The sequence below is a fragment of the Panthera tigris genome, chromosome B2 (assembly GCF_018350195.1).
Source record: "Panthera tigris isolate Pti1 chromosome B2, P.tigris_Pti1_mat1.1, whole genome shotgun sequence".
Classification (NCBI taxonomy): Eukaryota; Metazoa; Chordata; class Mammalia; order Carnivora; family Felidae; genus Panthera; species Panthera tigris.
The window spans coordinates 53,959,781-53,978,731 of NC_056664.1; the positions used below are offsets into that span (position 1 = coordinate 53,959,781).

The 18,951-nt window shown below is 38.3% G+C and overlaps 1 protein-coding gene and 1 pseudogene across 2 annotated transcripts in view; one reads left to right on the top strand and one right to left on the bottom strand.

Moving 5' to 3' along the window:
• DST (dystonin) overlaps positions 1 to 18,951 on the bottom strand; it is a 491,592-nt gene that overhangs the window by 457,970 nt on the left and 14,671 nt on the right. The gene's annotated exons all lie outside the window — the stretch shown is intronic.
• Positions 15,890 to 18,114, top strand: LOC102969632 (annotated as a pseudogene).

Here is an 18,951-nt window from a genome sequence, read left to right on the forward strand (position 1 = left end):
AGCCCCTCCAGCTTCCTTCTTTCCCCTATAAAAGCAAGCCCCTCTCTCCTGTTCTTTAGACTTGCTATGGTTTGCTTGTCCTGAAATGCCATTCTCTGCTATTCCCCAAAAAAGTTTATTTTGCTGGTAAAAGAGCTGTTTTTTTTTTTTTAAGGTCAACATGCTTTAAGAGGATGGCTGACATAATTTATATTATTTCATCTCAGCTTTGGCCATCTAAGGTTTTTGATGATATTCTTTTATGGTGGAGGATATTTGATGAAAGCAATAAATTAAACATATCTAGAGAGGAAGACATTTTTAGCACCAAATGTACAAAATCATCTTTTCTCATTTTTAAACATGTCCCTTATTTTAATTTAGCCATCAGAAGTATAAGCTGTTTCCACAATGCAAGAAAGTTCTCTCGTTTCACCTGTGTACCCTAAAATGTTCCTAAATAACTTCTCATTCATAGTATAAAAAAAATTTTTTTAATAAAAAAAAAGGTAAGCTAAAATGAGAGGCAATGTTCTTGCAAGATAGAAAGGGACTTGACTCTGCTTACCCCTTTTGTGGTTAGAATACTTCCAACAAAGGAGTGAAAACTACATATCCATGAGCATTGTGGGAAACACACGCAAAGAAGCTACCAAGTACTGGATGTGGTCATTTGAGTTTAAAGTACAAATGCTTGCTTTAAAAAAAAAATGTTTATTTAATTTTATGAGGTAGGAGAAGGTATGGATTACAATATTCTATTTCAGGCCAAACTTTGATTGAATTGGCTAACATAGTTGTGCCTGCTTTTTTTTTTTTTTTTTTTCATAGGGATTAAGGATCACTGATTTGGGCACCTTAATGGTTGGCTAATTTAAAAAGCTGTCTTGGCATAGTAATGCTGGGGCAACAGGTCACAAAAAATACAGAGTCAAAATAGCATTAAATAGGAAGGATGTTACTTTCCCATCTAGATCCTGCAGAGATTGGCAAAGCCAGCAGTCACAAGTCAAAGTTCACCTACCCTTCTCAGAGATGGCAGAAAAGGAGAAAGGCATCGACCTTCACCCTAGTGGTGGGAGGTGGGAAGGAGCAGGATGCAAAGTCTAGCACAGAGAAACAAGAGAAAATTCCTCTGCTTAGGATGTAGAGAGACCAAGAAAAAAGAAAAACAGAAGGGTTAAAGAATAAGAGACAGAACAGCCTGGGCCAAGAGTTCTGGCCTGACCTTGACAGAGCCCTGGCCCTTCCCTTCACCACCCCCACAGTTTTGGAGCATTCACCTAAACCCTACACTGCTAAAACTTTTACTGGGATCCAGTGTGTATTTATTTCAGGTAAAGGCAGCAGCAGTGGTCTCCACATTGTGTACCTTTTGGAGAGGAGGCACATTTCCCTGGGAAGGACACTCCAGCTGGAGAAACCATAAGATAGAGTCCCCTTGGTTTCTCTCCTCTACTCACATTCCCCACTCCCTAAAGGAAGACAGAAACTAACTCTGTGGGCTAGGAATGAAGGCACTCATATTGATTTACAGGTAAGAATCAGCCTTCTTATATCACAGTTGATAAAACCAAACTGTCTCACCAAAAGGAATAAACACTTCTGAAGTAAGGTTATAAAATCAGCGAATTTATACCATCCCTGTCAAACAAGTTTTCCTTATTTGGGGGTAATGCTAAACTCTTTACAAAGATTAATTTTAACTCTTAATGTAATTCAATGGTAAGCACATATATGTAAATTTTCTCCAAAACTGTCCCACTCTCCCTACACAATTCAGCATAACTAAACATAATTTAGTACACTGATAAGAAAGAGAAAACTAAAACATAAAATATCTACCTAGAGATAAAGAATAAAAAATACCTAAGTACACTAAGGTCTACCTTGAGCAGGTAGCATCAGTGCAGCAGTAAGATAAGGGTAACAATATTTATATATTCATGAATAACTTCTGTAGCTAAAGTGGGTCCAAAGAATTCTAAATCCTCCCGTTGTCATCCAAACACAGATTGCCAATTAAAATTTTTCTAGCAGCTCAAGATGGAAAAACATTCAAGCTAAACATAATCCCATGCTCTATATTTATACTTTGCAGGTGGAGGCACCATGGAAAGAGCTTTAATTTCCCTCAAACCCCTCAACTTAATCCTCTGCTTTCAGGTCATCTCGATCTCCCAGTGGATCTATTTTTAGCATCTCTTATTATTCCCGTTCATTCTCTTATCTCTACTATTTTTTCCTGAAGCAGGACCAAATTTCCCGATGCAGGGAAAATAAACACAAATTTTCTGATACAAAAGGTGGATTATTATAAAGCTACCAGAGGATTTTTAGACTTCCATAGCCTTGAAAACTGTCTTTCTGATTTATTCTGATATACACCTTCTGAGGAAGCAGATTTAGAAAGGTGTGTTGCCAGAAAAGCATCTGCACTGTAAGCGTAAATCAAATATAAGTTAAATCCACTCTGAATGAAAGCATTATGCTTACTTTTCATACAGTGCAAGTAGATTACTCAGAACCCACCTTTTAGCGTCTAGCACATAGTACTGAAGTCATGTAGCCATTCGCCATTTATTTTTCTTTTTTCTCCACTTTTACTTGGGCTTTATTCATTCAATAATTCAACCAATATTTTTTGAACCCTCCTATGTGTGCAGCACTGTACTAAACACTGAAAACAAAAATGAATAGACACAATGCACCCTCAGGAACAACCAGTCCAAAGGAGAACACAGACTTAAAAACAAGTGATGCAATGAAGGGGACATAAAGAAGTATGCTCAGGAGACATTATGGGGCAATGGAGGAGGTGGTCTTCTCATGGCGGGAGGAGGGGAGAATCCACTGTGTAAGAAAAGCCAGGGTCACAGCAAAGCAGTCAACAAGGTCAAGGGCAAGAAAATGGCCACTGGTCAGAGAAAGGAGGATGCATAACAGCACTGAAAATAAATGACGAGCCATGAATCTAGAGATGGGATCAGAAATTTAAATAAGGCATTCTTCCATTTTTCCCTTATTCACTCCAAGGTGACCCTGATGTTTTGGAGGTTTTTTAAAAGAAGGCTAGAGACCCCCCTCAGGTTTCTGAGTGCTAAGTTTATTAAACCTATTTAACTGAGTCAGTGGGAAGATACACTCTCCTCAACCCAGTACAGTTATGTCTCACCTCAGATGTAAGTGCACTTGGAGAACTTAAAACAGAAGACACAAGAGACACAAAACATAAAGTACCAGCACGCAAGATTCTGTCATGAACATATTTATGATTCTGTTATTAAAATGCAAATATGTGATATATGCAGGGTCATATAACAAAAACTGTATCAGTTCAGAGTAGGTAACCTCAGCAGGCATTGGCATCAGAATAGGATGGAAAAGAGGAGCAGGTAAGAGGCAGAATTACTTAAAGACATAGTACAATAATTATGGGATTAAAGGGCACCAGAGACACACTGCCTATTTCAGTTTGGTTTGGACCAGCTTTTCTCAACCAGACCAGCTAATGCAGCATCAAACATCATTTTTTGAGTCATTCTGGATTAATTTAATAAAATAATCTCCTAGTATATGATACCAAACTAGCACCAATATCAGAGAATCTCCTAAAGGGATACCACCAAACTTTAAGAAGCAAAAACCAGACAAAACAACAGAAACTTGTAAAGGCTGATGTAAAATGCTATAGGAACTGTTCCAGAGTTCAGAAAAAAAAAAAAATGGGAAACCTAAAACTTTTATGAAGCAAATACAGCATTGAAATAGAACCCTGACATAGGCTACCCAAAAAGAGAAAACCTCAGACCAATCTCATGTATAAAGATTAATGCAAATACCATAATGAAAATATCATCAAGAAGGATCAGCAGCCCAGTGAAAGAACACATGATGAAGGGGGACTTACTAGAGAAATTCAAGAAGAGTCCAGTGTTAGTTAGAAAAATCCATTATTATATTTCATAGGTCTATAAAGAAAAACCACACAATCATCCCCATTGGCACAGAAAAAGCACTGGGGCAAAGGATTCGGAAAACAATCTGGATCAAAACATTCAGTAAGACAGGAATAGATGAGTCACAGACTGGGTCCTTTCAGGAAAGCAGAAAGCTCATCAGCTCATCAGCTCATCAGCAAGCTCAACAGAGGGGACTGAATAAAGGGAATTGGTGAAACAGGTGTTGGAGGACTGGAAGAGCAAAAGGAGGACACTGAGCTAACCCAGACATAATAAATGCAGCTGCCACCCATTAGTTGGGGTGAGGGTGGGAAGAGATTAGGTTACATGAATGTGGGCGCTCAAAGGAGAGGCTCCACAAAGCTGGAGCTCAGAGGGTGAAAGGGGCACACTGTTCAGGGGCCATTAGTTCCTCAGGGGCTCAGAGGAGGAAAGTGCCTCTCAGTTGGGGCTCATTCCTCTGAAGAGGGATCACTGCCTGGCTTCGGCTGATACCTATGAGGGGAGGTGATGAAGCTGGTTCTGGCATTCCTGAGAAAAAGCTGGAGGTCCTTGGTGAACTACCTTTACTAGGTAGGGCACCTCTGACAGGAACAACAAGAGACAGGAAATGCTTCTCCCTCCTCCCAACTTCCAGACTCCCTCTAGTGCCCCCTATTGACAGATCCCAATAGGAAGCAGCTGTCAAAGGCATCTGAGAAAAGTAGCCTGCAGAGTCCCGGACCCCAACTCCAGGGACTATAGTATGTAAGGTCAAGGTGGAGCTGAAAGAACAGAAAATAAATTACCAGCACAGATGGATGGTCCTGAAACATAATAAAATGTATTTATTTAAACCCAATACCCAGCTTATGCTTACCAGGGAAATACCAAAGATATTGTCAGTAAAGTCAGGCACTGGAAAAGGATACCTACTGTCATTACTACTATTTAACATTTTCCTGGATGTCCATACATACCAATGAAATAATAAATTCACAATAGGAAAAGAGGATGTACAATAATCTCTACTTGCAGGTGATATGTTTGGGGGTTTTGTGGGGGTTTTTGTTAAGATTTTATTTTTAGTGCTCGCTTCGGCAGCACATATAAGATTTTATTTTTAAGTAATCTCTACACCCAAGGAGGCTCAGCCCTGAGATCAAAAGCCACACATTCTACTGACTGAGCCAGCCAGCACCCCCGATGATATGTCTGTATACCTGGAAAACACAAAAGATTCCACTGAATCTACAGTGATTCCACTGTATTACAAACAGTAAAATAGGTTAAGTAAGCAGATTATAAGGTTAAGATAATGAAACCAATAGTTTTCATATATAGAAACTACAAACAGAAGATATAATGAAAAAAAGACCCACTTTTAATCACAACCGAAAAGATAAAATACTGGAAATAATCTTAACAAGAAATGTGGGGAAAATACATGAAAAAGACTCTTCCACAAAAGAAGAGTTTAAAATAGAAAAGCATAGGGGCACCTGGGTGGCTCAGTCAGTTGTGCATCCCACTCTTGATCTCGGCTCAGGTCATGAACTCAGAGTTCATGAGTTCAAGCCCTGTGTCAGGCTCTGCATTGACATCATAGAACCTGCTTAGAATTCTCTCTTTCTCCCTCTCTCTCTGCCCCTCTCCCACTCGTGCTCTCTCTCTCGAAATAAATTAATTAATTAAAAAATAAAATAAAATAGAAAAGCATACCAATTATTAGATGGGAAAATTCAAGATCACAAAGACTCAGTTCTCCTTTAACAAAATTTACATTTAACATGATCTCTATAAAAATACTAATCTTTCTCTTAGAATTAGACAACCTTGTTCTAATATTCATATAAAACAGGAAAAAATAAAAACAGCAATGCAAAGGGTGCCTAGGCGGCTCATTTGGTTAAGTATCCAACTTTTAATCTCCACTCAGGTCATGATCTCATGGTTACTGAGATCGAGCCCAGCACTGCACTGACAGCACAGAGCCTGCTTGGAATTCTCTTTCTTCCTCTCTCTCTCTGCCTTTCCCCAGCTCGCTCTCTCTCTCTCTCTCTCTCTCTCTCTCTCTCTTTCTGTCTCTCTCTCTCTAAAAATAAATAAATAAACTTAAAAAAAAAATAGCCAAGCAAAAGAACATCCCAATAAGAGAGGACATATTATGAAGCATCAGTAATTAAGACAAACCATTATGGAAGGCCATATGATAGTATTTATCAAAACTGAAATACATAAATCTTTGACAACATAATTCTCCTTCTGGGGGTTCATCTTACAGACAACATTTGCACACATGTGCAATGTGTTTTATATTTAAGCATGGTTTATAATAAAAGATTAAAAAATTCCCAAATGTCATAAATTGGGGATGATTAACTAAATTATATTTGTATCAAAGGGGATGCTATGCACCTATAAAAAAAAATTAGAGCACTCTCTATAGAAAGTTCTCCAAGATACATTAAGTGGATAAAACAAGATGCACAACAGTGAATACAGCACATTACTATGCATATGAAAAAGGAGAAAAACAAAATATATATTTATTTCCTTGTAAAAAGAAAAATAATAAAGGATTCACAATAAACTTAGAACAGTGGTAATCTAAGATTTCCTAATATATGAGGAACAAGAATGGCATAAGAATTCTCACTGATATATTTTTATTTTATGTTTTAATTTTTGAATCATGTGAATGTTTCACATGCAAAAATAAAACAAAAATTAAAATAAATAGGCAATTAACCACAAATACTGCCTAACTAAATCTTTAAGTTCTACAGAGAAGAGATACCAGCATACAAAAAGTTTTTCCGGTTACTTCTTTCCATTCTCCTAGTCCCATTACTAAAATCCCATGTGCAAAGCCAGAAAAAACAAACAAATAATAACAAACCCCATTTACCCTTTGATTCTATGCACAAGTATAGCAACTCTCAGGAAAATGCAGGTATAGCCAAAGAAGAGAAAAAAGAAAACATCAACACTAACTTCAGTGAATGACAAATTTCTCCACAAATGATACATCGCTACAAGATGAAGGGAGGAAAGAGAGTTCCAAAAAGGCAAGGGTAGGTCTTATTCAATCTGATTTTATTCCACTTAAGCTTCTGACAGAAAGGCCTCTCTCAGTCAGTTGAGTTCACTCTTCTAGTAAGACCGAGCCCTTCAGAATTCGTGGCCCAGAGTAAACTGCCCTCCAGGCTCTGGTGGTTCCTGGATGGATGAGGTAAACAGGGAAGGGAAGTGGTGATGGTTTCAGAACCTCTGGCCTCATCTCATAAATCTCAGTACCCAATCCAGGAGCCTGTGTCATATCCTGGTTTTGCAGGGCTCTGATTTGGGGATCTACTAAAGTAGTTGCAGCAAAGGTATCGATTAGCTAGATTTCAGCTGCTAGAAGGATTTAAAGCAAGAGCTAACAACGTTAAAGGGGCAGCTTGAAGGAAACCCAAGCATATCTCCTTCCCTTTTACAGGTGGCCCCTCAATTGTACCGAACAGTTGTTTGAAAACACAGAAGAAATAAAATGTGCAAAGTCACACTGAGAGACTTAGGTTTCTGGCCTGGAAACCGAAATATAAAATTAAAAAATCCTTAGTTATAGCTCCCCTTTTGTATACAATCTTGAAGTAGAGTTCCAGAATTCCATACATTTTCCTTACTTTTGCTTTTTTTTTTCCAAATAATAAAAGACTACACATAGGGTTAAAATTGGTGAGCATCCATTTGAGACTAAGAATCAACTCTTGCCTCACATGATTTTTTTATCTTTGCTTGAAGTTCATTAGCTGAATAAAACTTAATTTCCTTATCACCATCATTAGTATTTCCAATGTTCGTTCATGTATATAAAAAAATACCCAAAAAAGCAGTAAAATATCCAAATAATTGCACAAATGCTGAACAAAGACGTTAATATTGCTGAAACTGGTTACAGTCAGGCCTCTCTCAAAATATTCCTTTGTCAAGATTGAATGACATAATCCGAAACCCTGGCATGAAAACCTGTTTAGCGATGGCATTAATATACTATATGAAAGGGAAGGTTATACACAGTCAGAAATCTGAACAGACAAAGCAAGCCTTTCTATTGTGGAATTCAAATATCAGACACTTCCTGCTGTCTCCCTGTCAGTCTTTTATAACCTGGAATGAATTAAGCTGAAGTGATTATCCTCTAATTATATCTAGCTGCATTCTTCAGTATGGAAATGACATTCTGATGGGAGGTGAAGATAGAAGTTTGGGGAAGAAAGGCAAAAGGGATTTTAGAAGCTGAGGGGAATTCAGGGGTAAGGCAAGCCCAGGTGAGACGCTGAAGAAAGTGTTCCGAGAAGCCAACAAACAGGCACCTGGAGGAGCAGAAGAACGAGAAAAAGGGAAGAGGGAAAACAGCAGAACCAAATTTCAACTACTCTGTGTTTTCTCAAATATGCCCTAGTGACTCCAATTACTTTACCCACTTAAGCCCACTCATCCATTCATCAAATATTTACCAAACATCAAATATTCAACAAATAGTAAGTACCCATTCTGTGCCACACACCACACAAGGCTGTGGAGACAAGATAAAAACTACAGTTGACCCTTGAATAACATAGGTTTGAACAGCGCAGGTCCACACGCAGATTTTTCTTTTTTACATTTTTATTTAAATTCCAGTTAGTTAACACAGGGTAATGTTAGTTTCAGGTATACAATACAGAGATTTAAACACTTCCATACAACCCCCAGGGCTCATCACAAGTGCACTCCTGAATCCCCATCACCTATTTCACCCATTCCTCCCCTTTCTTCCCCTCTAGTAACCACCAGTTTGTTCTGTAGAGCTAAGAGTCTGTTTCTTCTTCTTCTTTTTTTAATTTTTTTTTATTTTTGAGAGAGACAGAGACAGAGCGCAAGTGGAGGAGCACAGAAAAAGGGAGACACAGAATCTGAAGCAGGCTCCAGGCTCCTAGCTGTTAGCACAGAGTCCGACGCAAGGCTCAAACTCATGAACCACGAGAGCATGAGCTGAGCTGAAGTAGGACGCTCAACCGAAGAAGCCACCCAGGTGCCCCAAGAGTCTGTTTCTTGGTTTGCGTTCCTCTCTCCTTTTTCCCCCCCTTTGTTCATTTGTTTTGTTTCTTAAATTGCACATATGAGTGAAATCATATGGTATTTGTCTTTCTCTGACTGACTTATGTTGCTTAACATAATACTCTCTAGCTCCATGCATGTTGTTGCAAATGGCAAGATTCTATACTTTTTTATGGCTGAGTAATATTCCATTGTGTATATACCACATCTTCTGTATTCACCCATCAATCCATGGACACTTGGGCTGTTTCCATAATTTAGCTATTGTAATAATGCTGCTATAAACCTCCGGGTGCATGTATCCCTTAGACTTAGTATTTTTGTATTCTTTGGGTAAATACCTGATAGTGCCTTTGCTGGACCATAGGGTAGTTCTACTTTTAACTTTTTGAGGAACATCCATATTGTTTTCCATAGTGACCACACCCACCAACAGTACAAGAGGTTTCCCCCCTCCTCCACATCCTCGCCAACACCTGTTGTTTCTTGAGTTGTTGATTTTAGCCATTCTGACAGGTCATACAATTTTGTTTTGTTTTTTATATACAGCACAGTACTATAAATGCATTTTCTCTTTCTTGAGTTTTCTTAATAACATTTTTTCTATGTTACTATAAGGATACAGTATATAATACATATAACATACAATATATGTGTTAATCAACTATTTATTTTATTGGTAAAGCTTCCGGTCAACAGTAGGCTATTAGTAGTTAAGTTTTTGGGGGGAGCCAAAAGTTATACGTGGATTTTCAACTGCTGTGGGGGTTGATGTCCCAACCCCTGCATCAAGGGTCAACGGTACAGAGCACCTGCCTTAGGAAGACAGATGTGTAAATCCCTACACCTAGTCCCACAGAGGAGAATGTTTGAGAGAATTAAGTGGGGATTGTGAGATAAAGGAAAGGAAAAGGTGATGTTTAGTCCTCGTTTTTAAGTATGAGTAGGAGTTCGCTACACACACACAAAGAGTAGAGGAATTCCGGCACTGGGAAAAGTAGGAACACACAGAGGAGGACAGGGAACATTTAACAGCTGGGCCTTGTTTGTGTTTAGGTAATGTACGCATTAGAGGTAGGGTGGAGCTGAGTCTGAGAAAGGGTATACTAATTCCGTAAGCAATGGGAAGCCATTAAGCAAAAGGTGTGGAAGATCAGATCTGATTATACTGTTACTAGCTATACTATACTATACTATACTATACTATACTATACTATACTATACTATACTAGCTAACTCTGCTAACAGTACAATAAAAGGTAAACTGCAAGCCAGAACCAAGGAGACTGGACAACAGACTATTTTAAGAGCCAGTTCCTACACTGTCTCGGCTTATGAACTTTACATTTGTCACCATTGCATTTTATTTCATTAGAGGCTCATCATCTCTGTTATTGCCCTTACCGAGTGATTTACAATTTATGCTCCAAGCACATACATTTTTAAGAGTGAATGGGAGCACTAATCAGGTGGGATATTAAAGCAATAGCCATAAACTCAAACTTTCCACGGCAAAGAAGGTGATAAAATCTCTCCATCACTGGGAGTTATGAGCATAACACATATTTTGATCCTAGAAAAACGGCAACTCTTGACTTCCCATTTACTTTTTGGGGTTTTTTAATTACTTTTTGGTATGCTCTGAGTTTACAAACTCTAGCATGTTGGCTATAAATGGTTCATCTCAGCTGAAGGCTAGTTTACTAATTTATTGATCAACAGCCCACGAGCTGTCTCACTGTGGCACACATATAGTCTCTGTTATCAAAATGGAAAGATCACCCTTTTTGACTATCCCGGGTTGGTTGCCCTTGCAAAGGAGGATGCCTCCAGGCTGGCCCTTCCAAGGTCAGTGAACCTGCACTCAGGAAACATAATTTGAATACTAACCTTAAAAAGCATAATTAGGAAACTGTATTTGCTTACAGAAAATCAATACAGGATATTCCAAGGCCAAATATTGACATCCACTAAAAGACTTTCCTACTGTTTCTTTTTTTTCCTATTTCTTTGAACAATATAGATAACAAAGAATTATCAAATATATCTAAAAAGAATTTTTTTTTAGTTTCCTGGATTATTCCCATACACTCTTGCTATCAGTTTGGCAGTATCTGTTTTTCTAAGCTACACACACTAGTTCAGCTTTAATTAAAAGGCCTGTTGCCATAGTTTCTCAGAGAACAGCTCAAGGCATGCTTGAGTCCATTATTTTCTTGAGGTTTCTAGAGAAATTATAATGTAGCAGTAGCCAGCCAAAATTTCCTAATTTTACCTCCCACCCAGCACAGCATATGATTCAGACATATAGCTAGATATTCTAAATATTTTAAGAGAGTCTAAACAACTAAGAATGTTATTTAAAATTCACCCTTTGGTTTCTTCTGTTCTGCCACATCAGTATTGTAACCAGCAGACTACAGCTAAAAGAGCAGACCAAGGGGGAATTCAGCCCCTCAGTCTGCATCTGACTGCACCTGTGGAAAACACCAGCACATTTTTCTTTCTAATAATAATGGACAAAATGCACTATATTTACAAGTTATAATAATCATATGGCTTCATATATTCTAATAACTCAGAAATTTAAATTCCAATATGCTTGAAAACGACCTCTCAGAAAATAGATTAAATATTATAAATTCACTCATTTAAGAATTTCAAAAATTAATAAGTGGAGCTCAGAGATCCGTATTTCTTAAAGCTAAAACTTGATCCCATCTGAATCCCATCTTGTTTTCAGATGGCAGTTATCACCGTCTGTAAGTCCTAAAGAGCAAGCTCAAAGGTTGCTCTGAGCTTTCAAGGTTAAAAAATGTGAATTAACATTGATCCCTATGAATCTTAGAAAAGGCAAATGCCAGTTCAGCTTGCTCTAATTCAGCCCCATTCCCCTGATGGGTAGCTATGAGCATGGACTATGCAGGTAAAAGGACCAGAGTTGGAATTTCAACTTGGAACAACCTCTATAGGACCTTAGGCAAGTGATGATTAAATGAGATACAATATATGTAAAGATAGGAAAGCTCTCAGGAAATGGCAGCTATTATCATTTCCCCATCTCTGACCCAGGATGTGGGGCAGGATAAGATCTCACTATTTCCAGGAAAGCCTAAAATCGCCCTGCTCTTTTTGACTATCAATTTAAGAGCTAATATAAACTACTTGATTACTGATTTTCTTCAACTCAAATATTACATAGATCGATTGACTTCCTCATTCTCTAACACTAAGCATCCTTTTATTCTCTTTTTTCTATACAAGATGGACAGATTCTAAAAAGTATCTGAGAGATAGTAGGGCCATATTTCCAGCCAAGAGTATAAGGAAGTAAAAAAATTCCCTATGCATGTTAGATTTGTAGGTACTTGCTAATGAAAAAATGCAGGGTGAATGAATGAAGTTTCCATTCATCACAGCTATGTCTCTTTATGTTTCAATCAATAGGTTTATATATTTTTAAAAATCACATGCATGTACTATTTTCATGGATCCTCAGAATATCCTTCAAAAAGAACAGTTATTACTATTTCTGGTTTACCAAAGAAGAAAGTAAGCGTTGGCAATATTAAGTGATTTATGCTAGGGAAGCTAAAGAATGGGACTTGTCCTTAGGTCTTTTTTATTTTTTTAAACATTTGTTCGTTTATGAGAGACAGAGAGCACAAGCAGGGTAGGGGCAGAGAGAGGGAGACACAGAATCCGCAGCAGGCTCCAGGCTCCAGGCTGTCAGCACAGAGCCCGACTCGGGGCTCAAACTCACAAGCTGTGAGATCATGACCTAAGCCAAAGTCAGACACTTAACCGACTGAGCCACCCAGGCGCCCCTGTCCTTAGGTCTTTTAACAACTAAGTTGGGATCATTTCCACTATACCACTTGACTTCTGCAGCCCTATTACTGCAGCATGGTAAAGACAAGCAGAGACACATTGCCCCAGGGAGTTTTTGTAGCCCCATATATTCCCTGAATATGTATGTCTTCACTGTTAAACAAACTTGGAGCACATCAGCGTCCATGCTGTAAGTAAAAGATGTGAGCTAGAATTTCCAGTTGTACACTATAGATTGAGAATAACTTTATGAATTACTATCTCTCCAAGCATTACTGATAATATACAGGAAGTTATCTACAACATCTCACACCTGAACCATAGTGGGAATTAAAGCTCAACTCACCTCACCCTGCCAAAGGCATTACCCAGGACACATTTTTACCTGGCAGAGATTTTTGAAAATCCCAACCCTAACTAGACAAAGATACCTGGTTATCTTAGTGCAGGACTTCTTTTTTTTCTTTTTTTAATTATTTTATTTATTTTTTTTTTAGAGAGCAAGCACAAGCAAGGGGAGGGGGCAGAGGGAAAGAGACAAAGAATCTTAAGTAGGCTCCACACTCAGCATGGAACCCACACAGGGCTGGATCCCACGACCCTGGGGTCATGACCTGAGCCAAAATCACGAGTCTAGACACTCAACTGACTAAGCCACCCAGGCGCCCCAATACTGCAGGATTTCTTAACTGGAATCTATCTCTGCCCTAGGAATTCACACATGAGCATTAAAAGGGCCTCCTTAGTCACTTCAAAGTATATGCAAATGTATATGTCTATGTATCCCTAACATTTCTGGAGATATAGACCATAGATTTCATCAGATTCTTACAATGTCCCTCAGAAGTTGAGATCCCACAAGAGGACTTCAGAACAGTACAAATAGACCTCTTGATTATAAATTAATTATTAAACTTTTAAGTTTCTTTTTTCATTGCAAATTTCTGTTATATTACATCACTTTTGAAAAGCCAGACAGTTTTGGGGCGCCTGAATGGCTCAGTTGGTTAAGCATCCATCTCTTGATTTCAGCTCAGGTCATGATCTCACGGTTCACGGGAGAATTGGGCTCTGTGCTGACAGTGTGAAGCCTGCTTGGGATTCTCTCTCCTGTCCCTCCCCTCCACTTGCTCTATCCTTCAAAATAAAGGAACTCAAACAAACAAACAAACAAAAACTAGGTAGTTTCACCAAATCTTCTCAAATATATTTGGGATTCCTTTGGAATGCCCTTTAGCAGCTTTTAAAACAAAAGGCAGTTAGCTACACTCTACATCCGTCTGAAATGCTTGCAAATGCTTCCTCCTCCATACAGTTCACTGCAGAAGGGGTAGTGGCAGGAATTTACTTATTTAACATTTGTTAATGATTCTCCAGAGTTGGTCAGTTAGTTACTTAAAGCTTGTTAATGGTCTACTGCCTAATTCTTAATGTGAGAATTCTATTCTCTGTGTAAATCACTTCAATAACATGATAAAATGTATATTGTTTTCTCCAAAATCTGAGGGGTGTTCTTTAATCTCAGTCTATTTCGTTTCCGGAAATTAGAAGGAAATCTAGAGAACACATCAATCTGGAGAATGATGAGATTGATCAGAAAAGAAAAGAAACTTTTCCAAATGAAAACATATTAAAGTTAAGTTACTAAAAATTCTGTATAATGATTAAATAAATGGAATCTGCAGTGTTACATGAGTTATACATAGCAATACACACTTCATTTTAGATGGCAAAATTCTACAAGATTTTCCAAAAAACAAATAAATAAAAGGGAGAAAAGCAACAGGCTTAAGGTGGAAGGAGGATAGACAAATTAAAAACATATCAGGGTTTTGAGTACACTAAAGTAGAATAAGCATATGTCTCCCCTTGAACACAACTATATAACTGAACAGAATGCACAGAGCAACTAGCTATCTGAGGATTCTGAAAAGCAACTAGTAACAAGGAACTTGAAGTAAAACTGCCAGAACTCGAAGTATCACCAAACTAATCATGAGTTTGCCATTTTTCGTCTCCAGTATCCCCCAGACTGAATGCAATGCAGCCGCACACCCTGAAACCCAGAGCTAGGTACTGAGGATCAGAGAGAGAGAACTCCAAGAGAAGACCCCTTATTCTGACTTGCAGAGTGAGGAAGGGAGTGCAAAAATCCCCCCCCCCATTTTCTCTCCTAACTTCCAGCCCTCAAGCAATCCCACTGGCAGTGACATTAGAAGTCCCAAAAGAATAGGAACTAAAACTCTTAGGAAGGAAACCTTCCTCTCTGATCCCAAGAGAGTGGGGTCAACTCTCACCACTTTATATTCTGTGTTCCTGCCATTTAGCCCTAGATGCAGGCATAGTCACAGAAGTGTGCAACAGAACACACACTTTTTAATGAAAGCCCCAACTTTCTGACCAGATAGAAGAAAAAAGAAATCTGAAAGCACTGCCAACTATACAGAAAGACAAAGAACTAAAGGGGAATACTATTAAGCCAACAAATTAGACAATTTAGGTGAAATGAACAAATTCCTACAAAGATACAAATGATCAAACAGACTCAAGAAGAAATAGAAAATTTGAGTAGGCATATAAAAAGTAAAGAAATTGAATATTTAATTTTAAATTGATAACTTAAAATAGTCCCACAGAGAAAACACCAGCCTCACATGGCTTCACTGATGAACTCTACTAATATTTAAAAGAATATCAATAATTCATATAAAATAAAGAAAAATTCTAAATGGATCAGAGACTACATGTAAGAATCAAAACTCTAAAATTTCCAGAAAAAAAATAACAGAAAATTTTCATGACTCTAGGAGGCAAAGAATTCTTAGATATGATATCATAAAGGAAAATAATTGACAAATTAGACTTAACAAAAAAATTAAAATTTTACACTTAAAAGGGTAGCACTAAATAAATGAAAAGACAAACCACAGACCATAAGAAAACATTCACAAATTTTATGTCTGTTAAAGGACTTATATCCAGATTATACAAAGAACTCTTACAAGAAGACACAGAATCCAGCTTAAAAATGGGCAAAGATCAGCCCTGGTATGAGTCACCCTGTGTGGCTATTCTCTGGAGCAGCAGTCCTTTATCTCCATCTACCTTCTCTCCTACCTGCGTATGGACTGAAGCCCCAGAACTATCTTTCCAGGTATGAACTACAAGCTGACAAAAATTATCAGTTTAAGATGGATAATGATGAAAATGAACACCAGTTATCTTTAAGAATGGTCAGTTTAGAGACCAGTGCAAAAGATGAACTGTACAATCATGTATTTGATAAGGCATTAATATCCAAAATATATAAAGAACTGAAACAACTCAAGAGAAAGAAAACAACCCAATTAAAAAATAGGCAGATCTGAACAGAGAGCTTTCTTTTCTTGTACCTATAATCCCATTTATATGTGGAATCTATAACAAAACGAAACAAAAGATCAAACTCATAAACACAGAGAACAGATTGTGGTTGCCAGAGGAGGAGGAGTGGAGGATAAACAAAATATGGGAAGGGGTCAAAAGATGCAAACTTACAGTTATAAAATAAATAAGCCAAGGAGAGGTCATACACAACCTGGGGACTATGGCTGATAATACTGTATGGTATATTTGAAAGTTGCTCTGACAGTGAATCTTAAAAGTTTTCATCATAAGAAAAAAACTTTGTAACTATGTGTGGTGATGGATGTTAATTAGACTTATTATGGTGATCATTTCACAATATATATAAATATTGAATCATTATGTTGTACACCTGAACCTAATATGTTGTATGTCAATTGTCTTTCAATTTAAAAAAATCAAATTAAGAGGCACCTGGGTGACTCAGTTGATTAAGCATCTGACTCTTGATCTCAGCTCAGATCTTGATCTCAGGGCCTTGAGTTCAAGCCTGGCACTGGGCTCCGTGCTTGGCATTATGCCTACTTAAAAATAATAAATAAAGGACGCTTGGGTGGCTCAATCAGTTAAGCATCTGACTTTGGTTCAGGTTATGATCTCACAGTTTGTAGGTTCCAGCACTGTGTCGGGCTCTGAGCTGACAGCTCAGAGCCTAGAGCCTGCTTCAGATCTGTGTCTGCCTCTCTCTCTGTCCCTCCCCCACTCATGTGCTGTCTCTCTCTCTCTCTCTCTCAAAAAATAAACATTAAATAAATAAATAATAAAATCAAGTTAAGTCATTAATCTGTTCCTCTACACAATTGATTTATTTTGAGAACATTATATAAATGTTTGATTCTTATATGTAGGACATAACCCACTGTTCATTATTTTTGTTAAATCCTATATAGCCTTTTACCTTTTCATTGGTACGTTTCATTCATTTACATGTATGTGATAATAAATATATCTGATCTTCAGTCTAAAACAAAAAGATGAATTGTACAATGTTGAGGCAGAGACAAGGAATTATGAAGGCAGCCCAATTACAGTAACACTGACAACTTTGAAAATGTCTGTACAGTCAATGATTTCCTTTGGGTGCTTTGGCATAACACCACCTGTGGTCTGTGCTTCAAGGCTGTGCATTTCTGTGGATAGCATTTAGTACTATGTAAGAAGATGCACAGTCAGAAGATGAAGAGGAGGAAGATGTGAAACTCCTAAATATACCTGGAAAGCGATCTGCCCCTGGAAGTGGTAGTAAAGTTCCACAGAAAAAGGTAAAACTTGGGGCGCCTGGGTGGCTCAGTCGGTTAAGCATCCGACTTCAGCTCAGGTCACGATCTCACAGTCCATGAGTTCGAGCCCCGCGTCAGGCTCTGGGCTGATGGCTCAGAGCCTGGAGCCTGCTTCCGATTCTGTGTCTCCCTCTCTCTCTGCCCCTCCCCAGTTCATGCTCTGTCTCTCTCTGTCCCAAAAATAAATAAACGTTAAAAAAAAAAAAAAAGAAAGAAAAAGGTAAAACTTGTTGCTAATGAAGATGATGATATGATGGAGAGGAGGAGGAAGATGATGATAATGATGATGATTTTGATGAGAGAGCTAAAGGGAAAACCCCAGTAAAGAAATCTATATGAAATATTCCAGCCAAAAATGCACAGAAATCAAACCAAGAATGGAAAAAACTCAAGACCATTAATACCAAGATCAAAAGGTTAAGAATCCTTCAAAAAAACAAGAAAAAAAAAAAAACCTTAAAACACAGAAAGGACCTACTTCCATAGAAGACATTAAATAATGCAAAATGCAAATAAGTTCAGAAAAAGGTAGTTATCTTCCCAAAGCGGAAGCCAAAGTCATCAATTATGAGAAGAATTGCTTTGGATGACTGGCCAGGTGGCATATTCAAGATCTCTGGCAGTGTAGGAAATCTATTTTTTTTAATGTTTATTTATTTTTGAGAGAGGGCAAGCACTAGCCAGTGAGGGGCTGAGAGAAGTGGTTACAGAGGATCTGAAGCAGGCTTTGCTCTGACAGCAGCCTGATGCTGGGCTCGAACTCAACTCAAGATTCGTGAGATCATAACCTGAGCCAAAGCCAGCCCCTTAACTGGCAGAGTCACCCAGGCGCCCCTGAGGAAGTCTCTTTTTAAACACTTTTTTAATGTTTATTTTTGACAGAGAGAGAGACAGAGCATGAGCGGGGGAGGGGCAGAGACAGAGAGGGAGACACAGAATCCGAAGCAGGCTCCAGGCTCTGAGCCGTCAGCACAGAGCCCAACGCGGGGCTCGAACCCACAGACCGCAAGATCATGACCTGAGCCAAAGTGGCACACTTAACTGACTGAGCCACCCAGATGCCCCAGGAAGTCTCTTTTTAATAAACTAAACACTTTGTTAAAATTCTCCCATCTTATTTCACTGCTGTGAAAGTTTCTATCTGGCTGTCCTTTTTATGATGCAGAGTGAAAACTTTCCCTACTATGTTTGATAAATGTAGTCCAGGTTCCATTGCCAAGACTGTGTTGTCCAAAATGCCTGTTTAATATTTTTTTAAGTAGGTTTCGCACCCAGTGCAGAGGCCAGAGTGGGTCCTGAACCTACAACCCTGAGATCAAGACACGAGCCAAGATGAAGAGTTGGATGCCTAACTGACTGAGCTATTCAGGCACCCCCAAAATGCCTGTTTAATTTTTAAAGATGGAAGTCCATGCTTTGCTTGGTTT